The 18,225-nt window shown below is 37.4% G+C and overlaps 1 protein-coding gene and 1 non-coding gene across 2 annotated transcripts in view; one reads left to right on the top strand and one right to left on the bottom strand.

Moving 5' to 3' along the window:
• LOC140339971 (ATP-dependent translocase ABCB1-like) overlaps positions 1 to 18,225 on the top strand; it is a gene marked incomplete at its 5' end in the record, with an annotated part of 159,370 nt that overhangs the window by 103,803 nt on the left and 37,342 nt on the right.
• On the bottom strand, positions 9,337 to 9,518 carry LOC140340170 (U2 spliceosomal RNA). The gene has a single exon (XR_011922607.1). It is a non-coding gene; the product is annotated as a U2 spliceosomal RNA (small nuclear RNA).

The following is an 18,225-nucleotide window of genomic DNA, read 5'->3' as shown; positions in this document are numbered from 1 at the left end:
ACTGCTCTATACTGTGGTTTAAATAGAGACTGGAATTTGATGTACCATTACAATTTTAAATGAATTTATGACCTATAACAACACAGATAGTTTTTCTTCAGGACTTTGACCAAAGATCTCCAAAGGACTCTGCCTTCACTAAGTGACAAGCATGTCTGGACAATTAGCCCAACAACACTGTACTTTATTCAAACTATTTACAAAAAAATCTTGACTATTCAAGTGTGTCAAGAAATGTAGTTAAATTTCTTTAATTGTTGTAATGTACTGCTTTTCTAATGTATGAGGACTTGTGCCTGGACTTCTTATCTGATTTATTTATCCTGTTAACACTTTTCCGATTTCTATCTATATAGCCTTGCCTTGAACAATAGCCTTAAGTGTGTCAAGAAAAAAACACTTATATTTTACTACTTATCCCTGTAAATCTATCTATCTATATATATAATGTGAAATTTACAGCCATTTCAGAACTATGCAAATTCTTGTAGAATAGATTTTGGCAAATCCCGAAAGATTGCATTTTTTATAACTTAAGTTACCTAATAATGATGATCACTTAAACTATAAACTTTCTGCATACTTACTTTCTGCATACTTATATATTACATTCCACTGGATGTTGTTGTTCTTTAGCTTTGGAATTTCATTGTCTGAAAAGCTTTATTTGTATGTCTACTCTATTTGCATATATGTGTGAGTTCTTGTAAGTGCTATATTTTGAAAGTTCTTGTGTTTGAACAGTTTATCCTAATCCTTTGCAAATAACTTTTGGTATTTTACATATAAGGTTTTGAGGATGCAGACTGGAACAAAATATAACAATATATGGTATATTGACCTCACGAGAAGAAGTTGAAAGAGTACATTCAATGTACTCTTCCAACTTCTTCTCGTGAGGTCAATATACCAAGTAAGTCAAGACTATTTAGATGAATCAGCTCATTTCAAAATTGTCAAAATTGTAAGAATAGTGTGGAAATTTTATACTATACTAACATTAATGTAATTTCTAGGGTCTCTGCAATCCCCTGAGGAAGCCTGTTTATGGCGAAACTGAACCCACATCTTGGACTCTTTAGTGGGAGTATTTTATAAAGTCATTGTTAAACATTGCCATGGCCTCTTTTACCAATTATGTTTCTAAGAAGTATATGTTTTAGTAACTGAAATAAAAGGTTTAATGTCATGCTAGACTTATTTTCTGCCATAAAGAGCCCCTATCTTTCCCCTTTTTCCCTTAAGTACTATTGGCTTGGCAACCACTCTAGTGGTATTTTCTATCCTTATCACTGTGGGATTGGCTTCCTCTCCTTCCGAACCTGGAACAAAATATTGACTGGCTTCATAAGTCTTGGAGGTAATTTGACCATTGGGTACTATTTAGAGTCTCAAGTCCAGGAATTTAGCTGCATTTACTAATGTGTGGGGTCAGTTTGATATTCAGGATGTAGTTGTTAATTTTTAAATTTTTTATACTCTTCCACTGATCCCTGCCAAAAGAATATAATATCACCAATGAATCTATGCTATGCCAGCATGTAATCATAATACCATTTCACATATATCTCAAATACTAGTTGTATTTTTCCACCCCCTTAGATGTAAAGTGACATATGGTGGTGCACATTTTACGTAAATTGCTGTAATAAATGTTTGAAGGTAAAACTGTTTGTCAAATATAAAGCAATTAAAAACATGAAGTTACTTTGCAGTCTATATACATATATCATTGTTCCACCATTGTGTCCTGCACTTACAGAGAATGATGGGAGTGGTGCTGATGTTGTAACACCAGAATCATTACTGACATATTTAGCACTGCACTAGAGGAAGAGGGTCCTGTGCCCTGGGATCAGCCTGATAATGTCTGGATAAAATGACTATAAACAAAAGCAATAACACACAAAATGGTTATCTCCAGTTTTACCATCAGTTAAAATATTGTATTTGTTAGGAATCCTTATAGCACCACGATATAACAACCCTATGGCACTAGATTCACTTTTCACATAAGTAGGCAGACAAATGACCATTTGCAGTTGGTATGACATTAGCCTTTGCTGTAGTACCTTTCTATTCAGAGAGGGTAATTGCTTTTATTCACTCACAAACTTCTGCAGATTAGCCCACCTGTAGGCTATAAAACCTCTTGGGCAGCTGTGGTCAAATTTGCTTCGGAGCATTGAACAATCACTGCTCTGGTTTTGGTAAAAAAAAAATCTGTTCTAACTGGTGTTGGATAATAAGCATTTACACATTATTCTCTAATATTGTATGTGATTATTATTACATTGCTCCCTTTGTGGTTAAAAATCAGAAGTTTTTTTTTAGTGAAAGACAGCATGGCTTGTGGTATTGAAAACACAAGTTACCATGTTCCAGTCTAGAACAGTAACATTGTCATTTTCATATACTACTTTCTTGATAAAAAAGATAAAGATTAGGTCATGAAAGGAAATCTTTGGTTTGTTTTTTAACTTTTCTGCCTGAGCAATACCATATGTATATACTTCAGACTCAAAGATCCGGGCCTTATACCCAGTGTATGTTGGTATTCCCCAGACACCAATCCCCCAATCTATGCCGAAGTCTTCGCCTATAGCAGCCCACGTTCAGCCTCGGGAGACTGGTTGTGTCTACCAGCACATGGTTGCCCCCAGGACTTGGTGCACAAATTATGGTGTCTGGAGATAGGCCAGCTGCCGACCTGGAACCCACTAAATGCAGAGTACAGAGCCACGCATGCAGAGTAAAAGACAGGAATCCAAAAACTAGCCAAGGTCAGAACACAGGAAATCAGTCCATCCATTGCAGTACAAAGGGTGAGGCAAAAACAGAGTCGTGATCACAAGCAGAGGTCGGTCCAGGCAGAATTCAAATGGGTAATCAGAATACAAGCGTAGGTCAGCAACAGAAAATTCACAAAACCACTCCAACACAGGTCAGCCCAGCAGACGCTTTAGCGGGCACCTCAGACTGGGAGCAGAGAGGCTATAAAGCTCCAGCAGTCAATGACAGCCTGGGATTAGCAGGAACTACTCCGCAATCAGCTGCACACGGCTCAATTCATTTCAGCTGTGCAGCCTCAGTGGAGAGGATGCTGAGGGAAACATCAGCCACAGGAATGCTGCAACCTACAGGGTACTTATCCTGCAACCCCAGTGCTACCGGAGGGAATAGGCTGCGCGCGCCCTCCTGTGGTGAGGTATCGCCTGGGTACTCCTAACACTGGGCCTAATTTATTAAAGCTCTTCAAGACTGGTGAGGATAGACTATGATGGTAGAACCTGGGTGATTGCAGGTTTGGTTTGTTTTCTAGCATCTTATGATACCTGTCAATAACAGTACAACAATATGGTATTGAAAACTCGTTTCCAATTATGAGGTCTGATCCGAGATTGAAGTAGCTCTTTAACGACTCTATTCAGAACTATCTGACCACCACTACTACTAGGAGTTTAATGTTCACAACTATTAGAGAGGTAACAAAGGAAATTAAATATAAACAGAAAAATGTACAAATGAACCTTCCTAGCGGTAACCCAGAGTGTGACTCGGGGTAGAAAAAAGTTGCCGAAAGCAGTAAACCTATGGGACAGTTAGTAAATACAGCCTTACCTGATCTGCCGAAGTCCCGCGTCATCCATCGCCGCGATCCCCGTCTTCTTCCTTCATCCTCTGGCGTCTTCTGCACACGATGAGTCAGTTGCCGGTGACGTTGGTGCGTGTGTACGTTGGTGGTGGGGCGAGGCGGGAAATTCAAAATCCATTTGTATTGCATTCATTACAAAATAACTGTATTGAATGCAATACATTGGATTTATATGTGTAAAAGCAGTATATTGTTTTTCATGAACAATTATTTTACATTGTATTAAAATAGAATGAGTAAAATATTTTTTTTAATTAAAAAAAAAATAAAAATATATATATATTTTTTAATGTATTATTTTAACATGATTTTGTGTTCCAAACTTTTTTATACTCATTCTATTATAATATACTCTAAAATAAATTTTCATGAAAAACAATGTACCGCTTTTAGACATAAAAAACTGGAAAAAAATGAACCGCTAGGTAGGTTAACAAGCATAAAGTAATAATAAGATGAAAAACATCAGAAAGAGGTTATGAAGAGAATTGACTTTAATTTCCAAGAGGTTTGAGCAAAAACATATTATGAACCAGATTGTTTTAATAAAAAGACTCATGGCCATTCAGAAAATGGAAATCACAAGAGCAGACCACTGAAAAAGATGGATCGCTGGATGAAAACCTGAACAACTCACAAGGTTGGCTTAGTCCGAAAAGTTCAAAATGCTTATGCACTTATTATACATTTAAAGTAATATTCATGAAGCTTTGATTATTGGAACAGTAAATTCTCAAGCAGAGTTGGAAGAACCAAACTAGAACAAACAGATCTTACTTTATCTTTTACTTTTAGTCTTGACATGGGTAGGTGTGTACTTATCTTTCTTTCTCAATAACTCATCCAATGAACTGGTTGGATAAGCTCACTAGATGTTCAGTAGCATTTTTCCAATCAAACCGGTTATATTACATGTTGCTTTACAACTACTTAGAAAAGTTCAAAATATTTCCTTTTGTATATGCAATAAAAACAAATGTGGGCTAAATGATTTTGAGTCTTGGATAAGAATTAGGTGTAAGGGCGTTTAAACCTAATGAACTAAGGTGACATTTTTTCGTTTAGTCTTGTAAGTCTGTTTAATTTGTAAATATGGCCTATGCAAATATGTGTGACGTGGGTATTGTGTATACAGTGCTTTAAATCAGCACATACCATCAATGGATTGCAGTCAGTGTAAGAATGAATATATTATGTGTGGTTGTCCATTCTCTAACAGTGAGCTGAACAAAATTTTTTAATACTGTTATTTGCCAAAGACGTTTTCTAGCTCTACTGCCCTTCCAAGGCAAAGATAAAACCCAAATAAAGAAAACTTGCCCACAAGAGACCATGGAGGGGGCTATTGCTGATTTCTATTCCTCCTCAAAATGTTAGTGGTATGTTATTGCATTGGTTTCAATGCTTTCTGAGTCACTGATCTGGAACAAGATAAAGATAAGGAATTCTGACACTTTTTTGACACTTATTATCAGCATGCGTAATCTTGGTGTCTTTGACTCAAAAAGCTATTGAAACTAGACCTTGTGGTAGTGCCGGAAAGTGATGTTAAACCTCCATAATTCAAGGAACTGAAATCTAGTAAATACAAGTTGTGGGCCAGGGGCAGTTTAGCTGGGTAAGAAAGCTTTAGATTACCATTCTCTACTACCTCTCCCATTTTTATGGGATTATCTTCTACCTCTCCCACTTTTTTTATGTCACCTGACATTGCACTTCTCAGGTGCAAGATTGGGTGGCACGACTTCCTGAAAATATATAAAAATGTGCTGATCTTAGTGCACATGCATGAGATCATCATTTTTTTTTTTAATTCCAGGAAAGCCCCGAGAGCAACCCAAAGCCTCCTGGTGATGTATGTATACCAGGAGGCGAGGCTGGGGGATTTCCCTTCAGTCTTTACCACCATGGCATCCCCCCATATGCAGAGGGGTGCAGAAATAGAGCCACCCTTTTATATAAGCCACCCTTTTATATTATGTAAAACAATTGGTGATAGGTCCACTTTAATTGAAAAATACCCTTATATAATTGGTCAGTATGAACCTCTTACTGTGGTAGTCCAAATTCATCATAGATCATTGGAGTCATGCTTGTGGCCCTACCAGATTGCATCAGACTCCAAACTTTAAAGGTGCCATCAGTTCGGAGGATAGTCAACCACAGCTCAAGGATTCTCTGGTGCCCTCCAGAGTAACCCTAGGGTGGCTCCAATGGCTGTCCATCTACCATGAAAGGAAGGCTGTGTCTGATTTACTGCAACTCCTATTGTACACTGTGAGCCTCCCAAAGTGTGTGTTGGAATTGGAAAGCAATTTTAGTACAGGACAGGAGTCTGTACAACTGCTAGAGACTGAAATTAAGGCCTGAGTTTAGCTTTAATATCATCCATTCCAACAAATAAATTCACAAATAAAAAAAAATCAAGTCAAACTCCTTCTATACCAATAGATTAAGAGACAGGAATGATAGGAATACAGCACATAAAACCATGTTTTCATATATTCACATAATAAATGTATTCATTTTGCAAATATGAATGTAGAAATAATACCTATTATTTTTGTCCTAATGCATCAAAATTGGAACTGATGATAGTGTCTCTCTGGCCATATTTTTTAAAATAAATGACTACTTGGAGTACAGAAAAATGCAGCGCATATGCAATTTCTTCAGTCTGTAGCAGTGGCTCATCTGTTTAAACATAGCTACATATGTTTATTTTTATTTCTACTAGCATAGCAAACAACTTGACTTCTAGAAGTTCTTTTCCTTGTAGGCACACATATAATATTTAGTACATATAAAAGTGTCCCACTGCAGACCCAGCATGCGATACTTAATGTATTTTATTCAAAGGATAATAAACGCTAGGGAATACCAAGAAAGAAGCTAAAATTTTCTAAAACAACTGCCTTGTATTAAACTTATGCACCTGAAATGTATGTCACATAAAAATAATCACTTATAAACCTATTTATCCCATGTTAAATAAAACATTCTATTCATTTCTTATGTATGTCTTGTGCATATTTAACAAACTACAGTTATCTCTGTCTGGTATGAAATGTCACCGCAATGTTACATTATTGTAGAATTTAGTTAACCCATATGATTGTTATCACTCTTGTTCTATTTATACTCATGAGTTGAGGTTTTACACTGTAATTATATGTTTGAGCAATTGCCTTTAGGCATCACTAACATAATGGATGATTAGCTTGTCTTCCTATATTCTGCCACATTTCTCAGGAATGTATTTCTGCTTCATCAAACTCTAGGGCCCTTTCTATATAGGTGACAACATGGCTGTCTAGTGCATGTTACTGAAGCTCTTCCCTGGCATCTAAGGGTTAATTATTCTGTATGGGGTAACGTGGGGCAGTGCTCAGAAAATTATTTGCTCTGATACATGTCCTGCACTTTTTTCCCTTATTTTTTACCTGGCTATCCTGTGAATACCCATAGACATAAATATTCCCATAACAACTACATCTTATGATCTTCTTAGGAGCAGTAGGTTTTTATTGATGGGAAACAAACAAATGTGTCAGTGACATATAATTTCAAATATTGTGATTCCAAGGATCAGAAATATCTCTTATTCTTTTAGACTTCTATCGTATTAGATGTATTTAATATTTCGCAATGGTACATTACATGTTAAGAATATGACTGGCAAAGATGCACACTGCAATAATCTCCGGGTATCCCTAGAACCGATCCTGCATTGGGGTGAATGTGTTTTTGTCACAGTATGGGTGAGCTTTTATGCTGTGCGTATTTGCTGATTATGACACACACTTACCTTTTTGTCCAGGATCTTCCCATAGTTGTATGCTCTAAAGCTGCCATCTTTGCTGCTAGCACTTCAGGTCAATTCTGATCCTCTTCAGCTATTAGGTGACTTCTATTAATTTAACTCCACTGGAGGTAGCCAACAGGGACCCTGTTCAGAACTGACTTAGTGCTGATTTGGGGCACCCATGGGAGCCCCTTGTAGCTGAGGAGAGTACAGGGCCCTCGTGCAGTGGTACACATAGTACCTCCCTATGTCAACACCATGTATGTTGTCTTTGACATGGAAGTTATTCTTGGCACTGCAAAGAACAGAGCCAGGCCCTACACAGTGCATATGCCATTCAATGTAAGTAAAAGAATAAAAAGCCACCAGGAGCCTGGGGAAACTTTCTGTGCCCCTTCTTCCTAGAACCTTTACCTCCTGGTTGCTTTTTATATTTTTTTTGTTTTTTTTTTTTATTTTAGGCCACCAAGAAGCCTTCCCCACAGCAGCACAAGGGGGGTTGAGCACATTGGATCAGCTACCGATTTTTGTTGATTTTTCCCTTCACAGTTTGTCATCATAAGCAAAAATATCCATCTTTTCAGAACAGCTGCTGCATTCTCTGCTTGGAAAGCATAAAGCCAACAGCTATCTAAGCTTACCATCAAAATATTTTTGATAAATGGGTTTTGCTGTTTCTTCCCCTCAGCTAAAATCCTAGAACAGGTCGAAGAACTCAACCTCAAAGGCATATTGTTACAGTAGAACTCCTTAAGCACACACCTTAAGTGTTCTAGTAACTTGCTTAATTCCGGAAACATTAATATTATTTTTTTCTTACTAATGGAAAATAACTTTACTTGCATGCAAAGATTTCCATTTTGCTCTTAAAAGCATAATATACTTATACTCACTTTTGCTATACAGTATATGTGTTTTTTGGTTCTGCTGATAACAAGCTGGCTATAGAGCTTATTTCAAAAAAGTACCAGCCTAGAATGATGCTTATGAGATAAAAAAGCAACATTTTGGATGACAATATAACATAAATTGACACTGCAATAACATTTTACAATGTCATATATCGTGCTAGAATCTAAATTTGGTTATAAAAACAGTATTCCTATTAAGTCATCTAAAATAATTACAGATTCAAAGTAAATACGGTAAGTTTAAATGAGTGATTAATGTGGGAATTTTATGTTTTTTTATGTCATTAATTTCATCTAAAATACCATCACAGATGTTTATGACTAAATCACATATCACTGTGAAGACTAATGTCAAACTAGGAGCGTATTAATCACTGCTACACTGACAGGTAATAATGTAGGCAGTATGTGGACCAACTTCTGACAGCAGCTACATGATTTAGTTCTGAATGACTGGCATCATTATGTGTCAGTATTATGGGTGATTAACTGTTACAATTAGAGAATACATCTGTCCTAAATATTTATTTGTGTCTGGAGGGTTAAGGGTAGTTGTGTAGAAACAATGTTTGGTCTTCTGTGTGTTGGGTAGGGAGCAGCGGGTTAATCCAGCGGGTCTTTATCTTGCAACATCCTCAATATAGAGCTACTAGTGAATGATTTTGTGACACCCATGTGCCCTGTCTCCTTGGTCATGTGCTGTGGCCACCTAGTAAAGCACAAGCAATATACGAGGTAATGTCAATGTGGTGGTCCCTATCACCTTCCCTGCCTGTTGGGATTTTCTGTGTTCATCATCGTTCCGGATATCTCTACAAAATTGTAAATTTTAAATTGTAATTATAAGTTCAACATTCTAAAGCTGAATTTTCCTATACAATGGAAGATCTTTTTATGCTGTTTGGAATCCCTACTTCTTCCCAAAAAAGCACCTAAAAATTGAATACTTACCTTACCCAAAATTTTTTAAAAATGTTTAAATTCTACTAGACTGCAAAACCCACTCAACATGAGGAGCAGAAATAACAATCATCTCCTTGTTCCAAAAATCCATTATTATAAGGACCCCTGATTGGGGACTCATCAGACATCAAAATGATAAGATTGGATATTACTTCTGATCTTGGACAAAAGGCCAAAAAGAGATTCACCCTTATCTTTAATGCAATTCCTTTGAATAGCAGAACAGGATATATATTACAAGCAAACATTCTTGCAATGTACTAGTTTGTTTTCTTGTGAGATTTTTCCTGTTCTGCATCCTACAGAAACCTACCAGGAAGGACAGGGACATCATGCCTGGAAATGCGGCAGGCAGGGGTCAGATATAATTTTTTACTCTTTACCTGTCTAGAGGTTTTTTAACGTACTAAGCCTAAGTGATTTGTGTGTGGTGGAAGGTCCATGTGCAGCCACTTCATGTTATGGGGTAACAACTGTCTCCCAACTTTGCTTCCATGTTGTGACCCTGTCAAATGCATCTCTGGTGGAGACTGATTGTGCTCACAAACATTGCACCAGTATGGTCCACTATTATCACTATCAGGAATGTGGTCCAGAGCAATGATGTGACGCTGACACTGGAGTGAGTGCATATAGACAGGAAATGGTTGAAGGAGAGCAGCAGCTTTGAGATGCAAATAGGTTTGGAAAAACAATAAAAACTTTCATAAAAACTAAATTAAATGCAATTGGATTGAGACCTACTTTATTTTTTTATTATTATTTTGTATTATTGCAGGCAAAGGAATCATGCACAATGTTGCAACAGTGGATACAAAAGCATTCAAAAGTTTTGTTAGCTTATAAAATAACAGGTTAAACAGGTAATTCAATATATTGCAGGCTATTTACTGAAAGACTGTACCATCTGTATATTAATCCAGAGACCTAGTGAAGGAAAGATCCATCTGGATAATATTGATCCAACTGTCTTGATAAGTGACCCAGCTCCCTTACCTTCCCTTGTTTAGACTTTCTCAAAGCAGACAAGGTGTAATTATAGATATAGTGGACTATTGCTAATTATTAATGTTAAATACTAAAATCAATGGTAAAATTTGAGGTTGATTTACTAGAGGAATTTAGGCTGTTCACACAGCACCTTGGACGGGATTTTTCACTTAGCTTAGTAACTGAGATAAAATCGCTGCCTTCAACCATCCAATCGTGTCCAGGGAAAAATAGTGCTTTATTTGATTTCTTTGCACAGCATTAGGTATTCTTTTACTATATTATATAGTAAGGTGAACTATTACTATATTCACCTTTGCAAGAAGGTTATTCAACCTATGTAAGGCTATGTACACACGTGCAATGGTGAAAGATCCTTTCCAACAACTAACGACTGCATGATGCATGAACGAGTGCTGTACATACAGCACCATTCTGCTCTATGGAGAGGAGAGGGGGGAGGATGACGGAGTGGCACCCTGCTGCGCTCTCTCCCTCTTCACTTGCATTACGATTGTTCGTCGTCCATCGTCCATGAATCTGCCCGGATGGTCGTTCACTTGATGGACGACGAGCCCTGTACACACGCAAGATTCTAATCTAATAACGGTCCTAAGCTGATTATCAGAAGAGAACCATTGAACGTGTGTACCTAACCTAAGTAAACAGCTTAAAGCCCTTAAGTAAATGAACTTCACTGTGTCATGGCAGCGATTTGAGAAACACTCCCAAGTCACAAAAAGTGGGGAGCCCCTCTTTATTTATTAAAGTTTCTGCATTTTAAAATGAAGCTGATGTTTTTACAAGAATGGTTTGGGATTGTGGGGTAGTAGATTGAACACTGTTTTGTGTAATAGTTGTTATGCACACAGCTAATGAGATTAGAGGTGTCATTGAAAATTAAAGGATTCTGTATCAATTTTCTATAAATATATTGATCTAACATTGATCAGAAATGCCCTTTTTTGTTCAATTGATATGAGGCAGAGAGAGCTCTTTAACAACCACTAGCCAGTTGTAAGTGGATGCAGGACGATACCTAGACAAAATCAATTTTAGGAAGGATAATTTTACTTTAGGGATTCATTCATATTATCATTTTACTGCTGGCTTTGATAAGAATTCCAACCACTGATGTGTGATTAAACCATTCATGTAATTCATATGGTTGAAGTGGAAGGGCATCTCTCTATACAGAACAGATGGTAATTCTTTCCAGGAATATTTGTGCATGTTAAGAAGTGTAGTTGTGTTCCATGGGAAAAAATATTGTCACCATTTGGTTGCACTAGGGGTTTTCAAACTTTTTGAAATGGGAATCCAATTTACAAAACTGTTATTGTAATAGAACCCAGGAAGTCATAAAAAAACTAGTAACTATGGCTGAATCATAATAAAACAAAAACACAATCAGTAAAAATATTTGTTTCCATTCAAGCACAGATCATATTTTTTCTCATTTGTAAAGCAGCGAAGTAAAAAGCTAACATATTGTTAATAAACCCATTATTTAAAACAGAGAATATATTTCATATAAAATGCTTACTTGGAAAGGCACCCTGGGGCACTTGAAGGAGAATAATGCATGAGAATATTGGGTGTAACCACAGTGTGCTGAGGAGAGGCATAGGGGAGCATTCCTAACTAGAGCCTGAGCCTACTACAGATCATGTAACCGCACAATATGCATTAATTACCATGCCACAGCATAAGGCATATTTAAAAAATACATTCATACATAGAGAATATAAAAAGAAAACTGTCATATTATCTTTAAAAAGAGCTCTATTAAAAAAAAGTGAGGGACTCCACTGCACCACTTGCCTATTGATCACCTCTGCAATTCTTGTTCAACATCTACCTTCGCAGTCATTCTCCATACCTAATTACTACTATCCTTTATTTTGGCACTGATCACCTCTTCATCCCTTCCTCTGTGACTGACAACATTTGTGTACACCCTGAAACTGTGTCTTTACAACTGCTTACCCCAGCAACTCCCCTCCACACTAATCTACTTCACCCCTGCCTGCAACCTCCCTCCACCACTGATCAACTTCACACCCCCTTGCAACCTCCCTTCATCAATGATCAACTTTGCACCCACCTCTAATCCCTCCTCTTCACTACTAATCAGCTCTACAAACCCCACTGAACTTCCCTCCACCACTGATGACCTTACACCCTCCTTCAAGCTCACTACACTACTGGTCCCCATCAGCCCTGCAAAACAGCTCCACCACTTTACCTCCCTTGGACCTCTGCATCCCCCTACACCATATTTCACCTTTGCACCCCTCCTTCTCACCACAGCCTCCATTTAACTTTGTCACTCCACTTTCTCTTCCCATTAGTAGTTGTATTGTCAACACACAACATTTTTGGCTCCTTTCGCACATTCCAACTTCTGTAAAGGACAGGGATTGTTTTGGAGATAACGAGGCCCTGGGCAAATATGAAGCGGAGGCTCCAATTGCAAACAATTCCAACTACCTGCATCCCATCCATTCTGCCAAATGAAGCCATGGAGAAGGTGATAGCCCCGGGAATGTGGGTTGGCCCTAATCTTAACCAGCCCAGATACAGGGACTGCAAGAGGCCAATTCCATGTCAAATTGAAGCGCTTACACATGTAAGTATGTTAAATGAAATATTCATGATTACAGATCTGGCATGTGTGCCTTTTATATTTGCCTAGAGATCAGCTTTGATTCTGAGCTGACTCTTGTGAGGAGACATGCACAGTAAGTGACAGCCTAAACTGCTGTTATCTGTAATGCTATAGATAGTATGATTGTTATTGTATGGCAGGGCATGTTAATCACAACAGGTGCACCCAGCAGGTACCCTCTTTATACTTGTACACAATCACTTATTAAAATGAGTGCTCCATTGAACAACACTAACAATATGTAGTTATTTCTTGTTTTTTTTTATTAACTCAGCTGCAAGTGATAAAAATGAAAGTTGTAAGATGTTTCTCGTTAGGGCCATATATAAACTATTCTTGCCAGTAAAAAGCTTTATTTTTGCTGTAAAGCAGATTTTCCTTGCTAGGCTATATCTCCATAGAAATGATAATTTGTCAAGGCTATTGTAATCTGTGATAGAGGAATGCCATCATATGTCAGGTCTTTTACCTTGTTATAATGCAAGCATGACTCACATCCTCTCTTCTTCGAGGAGGTCAGCGTATTTAGCCTTTTCTGTCTACAGTTCCAGCTGTTCAAGTAATAGCTAATAATCTCATGTATTACATAATTATTTTTCTCTGATTTGAAGAGAAGAACGTCCTAAAGCAGATACCTTAGCTGTTATTGGATAATGGTGTTAATGTATATATAGGTTTGAATACTAAAATATTATATACTCATTAACATGTACTACTCATTTCCTAATATATACTCTTTAAAAGCTCAATTTCAAAAGTCAGTATTTTTATTCTATTCTACATTAATAACTAGTGACCCTGCCACAGACATCCTTGTTCAGGCCTGTTCAGTTGTTGGGGGACATTGTCCTGTTTCTATCTTTCATTTATCATCATTGCCACTCTGTCCCATTGCCTCGACCATTGCATGCTTCGATTGGCTGTTGTGACACATATTAAATACGAAGTGACAGTGTCTGTGTAAAGGGGCCCTCCAACCCACCGATACTCACCTTGCAGGTGACATTTTATAATATCATGTCATTCTTTGCTGAAATCTCAGTGAAATGACAATATTGTTCCTAAGATCTATTTATGATTTTGTGTTATGATTTGGACTGGAGCAGCCATTGTTAACCAGGGTTCTCTGGAAACCAACGTTTCGTTTAAAAGCTGCCAGGGGTTCCTTGAGTTATGGCTGTTTGACCTCCTACAAGATAGTGACTCTATAGTTTTGGGCAAATACCACTTTATGGAGACAACTGCATAAAACAAAGAAACTTTTAAGCTCTCTGTCAATGTAACATTCTGCCAAACATTTATTGGAGGGCATTCTGCCTACCAGCAACCCAATATCATTTTTGCCATTTATTTATTAAAGCAGGAGTCCCAGAAATCTATAAATTAATTTCCATAGGGGTAAAAGGGTTGAGAAATGCTGTCCTAGTGAGGTTCCTAGAGAGCTATTTTCAGTCAGTACATTCTTGAATTACCCACTTAAATTCCTTATCTCATCATATGTGGAATCATTGCTAGGAGTCCCCAGCCATGGGAGCCTTTCCTTCATTTAAAAGCATCTTATCCAGCATCATGCATTAACCCCTAGTTTCCAATTCTTTGTTATAGCCATTGACTTTGTCACTATTACTAAAAAGGATGTGACAATCTCCATAATCTATATATTTAATATGCTTCTGCCAAAATGCCACTCTAACATGCAGTAACAATTTCATCCTTATCTATACACCACAGGAAACATAATTGATAGCACTTAAAATCATAAACAGAATTGACTTAAATATTAAAGTTTATTCTTTTACTCTTCCAAATAGATATCATTTTTTACACTTTCACAAAAATAACATATATTCCTGTAAGTGACAAAGGTGGTTTTCTCTTCACAAAATCATTTGAATTGAGATTAACAGGCCAATCATCTAACATAATATCAGAATGATATGTTCAGATAGGCTTGCCCATTTAGGGGAAAAATGTTAAAGGCAAAGTATATTCTATTTTATTGAACATGTGAAAATTCACATGGAAAGGTTTGACTAAAGTATATGTGTTTGCATTGTTTTGTGTCCCCTTGAAGTTCTGTAATTGCTGTAATCTTGTAGATAATAGTAAATGACATTTAGCTTTGGTAAATCAGCAAAATCCCGTTCATTTTTTCTTTATAAATCACATTTTAGAGCATTGGAGGGAAATACGTCAAGGCAGTGAGTAGCACACTTTACCTCTGCTTTACCTTTACCTTTACGCTTTATAAACCTTGTTCACCTTTGGAGATTTTATCCTCTTTTAAACTGAAAAGACCTGCCCCCAGCGTGCCCTGCTGGAGTTCACTTGTTGGGTAATGCCTGCTTCCTCTCTTCTCAGTGCCTTTGAGGATACAAAGTAAATTGATTTTTTTTGTTTGTAACTGTGGTTCAATATGGCCCTTAGTTAAATTTCTAAGAAAAGCATCTGAGAGATGACATGTATGCCCCTGGAATGGCCAGGTATTTAGAGTTTGTACCCATGTAAAAATGTAGTTATGCTTGTCATGTATCACTTTTAACAGCTATAACAGAAATCAAAGAAAATATTACTTGGGATAAAATGTATTACATTATTGAAAGAATGCCCAAATGGCAAGTAAGAATTAAACAGAGCTTTAGCTTTTGCTGCAACGTTCAGCTTCAATCCAGAGCTTTCCTCCACAGTACAGTATGGTCAGTATCCCTCAATCTACTTTCTTTAAAAGTCACCCTAGGACCTGCCCCAGCCTGTGACCTAATAGTGAAGAAAGATGTAAGGATTGCAAGACTAATAGCAGGGTTTGTTTATGTACATACAATGCTTGTATTATACAAATACATTTGATGATTCAGTGTTTTAAAACAACCTTCTCTTTCCCCCTGGTAACCCAATGTCTCGGAACCCAATTTTTTTTCAGTTGATTAGTGATAAGTATAATTGACTATTTTCATTTTTGAGATTTTCGCAAACATTTTTTATTTTTAAAATCATAAAGGAGGGAGGGTGAACTTTATTAGTGCATTGAATAGTGGTTCATTATAAAGAAATGTAGCAAGTTTGTATCTGATATTCCAATTTGTTGCAAGCATGACAATGGAGATAATCATAATCACAACTGCTATGGTGTATCTATGGTGTATATCAGTATAAATTATTCACAGTAATGTGTGAACAATATCAGGATCATGGCTGCAAACTCTGTGGTATGTAACGCTATATGTTTTTACTGTGGTAAATATAAAGTAATTATAGAGAACTGTGTGAAAAAAGTAAAACAAAAAAGTTATGAAAATGAGAAGTATGCACTGTTAAACATTTTCTGCCTCACTGTGCTATGAGATAGCAGCAGCAGCACTAAGAAGCTACTAGTAGGGATGACAAAAGCAGTAGATAAGAACCTCAAGTCTCTCACTGAATACAAAACTGACCCAACCTCAAATAGTTTTGTCCTCTCCCCCAACACATTTCCCTACCCTCTTAAATAGCAAGATTCAAAATCCCAGTCTGTGGCTTATATAGGGAGGGCATATTTGCAGTGACACCTGGGAACATCCTACAGATTGAAGAAACTGTTACTAGAATCCCTAGAATTGATTGGAATTTTAATTTTGGTGAATTGTTTGGATTCAAGATTTGTAAACATTATAGGATGAAGAATTTATTGAGGTTTCCCTGGGTTCTCTTCTATGTTTTCTCCCTTGCCTCACTAGTCAATGTAGAATGATTTTATGGTGGTTATAGTCATTCCGTTCATCTAAAACATGAACAAAAAGAATGGACAGTCAAAAAAGGCAGAAATCAGATTTCTATTCTGTTCAAAAGGTGTGTCAGGTGCTAGATAGGTTTCAGAATTTGGTGGAGCAGTAAAACTAACATATGAATTAAAATCCACATAATGGAAAATGAAAGGACCTGGCTGGAAATAACTGGTATGTACAGACTTGGGATGCCTGTCATGGTGCCACAGGGCAGGATGGTGGACCCTCCGTGTCACCAACTCAGTTGGCACAGATGTGCGCAGTCTAAGCAGCTGTCCGGTCTTCACCAGAGGCTCGAGAGGTAAGGATGTTTTGGATGATGCGATCAACTGCCAGGTTGCGGCCCCCGTGCAGGCAGGGGCAGGTGACTGCTGACAGACCAGAATCAGGCCAGGTGCAGGAAGGTGAGACAGAATTGTGGTCAAACAAGCCAGAGGTCAGGGCAAGCAGGAGTAGTCAAGGGTAGCTGGAGCTGCAGGCAGAAATAGTGGGAACCTAGAACCGGGCCTAAGGAAACACCTTGATCATGCAACTTCCTGTTGCCAGTCACTTCCTTTTATAGGGGAGGTCATGAGGCAGATGGAAATCACATGACCAACAGGTAAGATAATCAACCACCAGAGGGAGTGCAGGAGCAGAGGCAGCTCAGGTGGTGTTCTTACTTTTGCCAGCAGATGTAGTGCTTCTGCGGAATATTCTGGTTCTCTGGGGTAAAAAGGAAGCTCTCAGGGGATCACGGGAGTAGGAAGTGACCAGCAGACAGGATTCCTGAACAGGGCTGCTGCGGATGGCGCCAGAAGAGTGTGAGGTGGGTGGTACAGACACAGGCACATATCCCCTGGTCCTGTGGGGATCTGTGACGATGCCCAATTGTGGATGCCATCAACATCATGTTAGGTCATCTGTGACAAATAAATCATATGATATCAAACAACTATTACATTGTAATATGAGGTTTGTGGTATATGTTATCATCTGTAAGAATATGTAATATATGAATATATAGATGTAGAAAGTGCCAAGTGGATATGTGCTAGGCTTAGTAATCATGTATAGAAAGCACACAAATCATTTTTTCCTCAGATATAGTATGAAAGAAAAATCTTTAAAATACAGATAATTAAAGTTAAATGTTCAGCTTAAGGAGGGGTTGTAGTAGAAATAGATTTTATAATTGAGTATTAGAGAGTTGTTTTTAATTCATACATTAAATTCACTTTACAGGGTTTAGAATTTGAATGGGATATTTAATATAATGAACATATATATTCATATGCTATTATGACAACCTTATTGAGATTGATTTCTTGGTCTAAAATGATGTAATAATGCATGTAACATGAGTTGCAGGGATTGTGGGGACTTTTTGAAAATTTAAAGATATGGAGTTGTTTGAGATCTGGGGTTTTGTTTGAACACATTTGTATGGTCATAGCATTATTGACGTAGAGCAGATGGATATCTCATTT

The sequence above is a fragment of the Pyxicephalus adspersus genome, chromosome 10 (genome assembly GCF_032062135.1).
Source record: "Pyxicephalus adspersus chromosome 10, UCB_Pads_2.0, whole genome shotgun sequence".
NCBI lineage: Eukaryota > Metazoa > Chordata > Amphibia > Anura > Pyxicephalidae > Pyxicephalus > Pyxicephalus adspersus.
The sequence above is the reverse complement of the archived record's forward strand: the minus strand, read 5'-3'. Positions and strand labels throughout refer to the sequence as shown.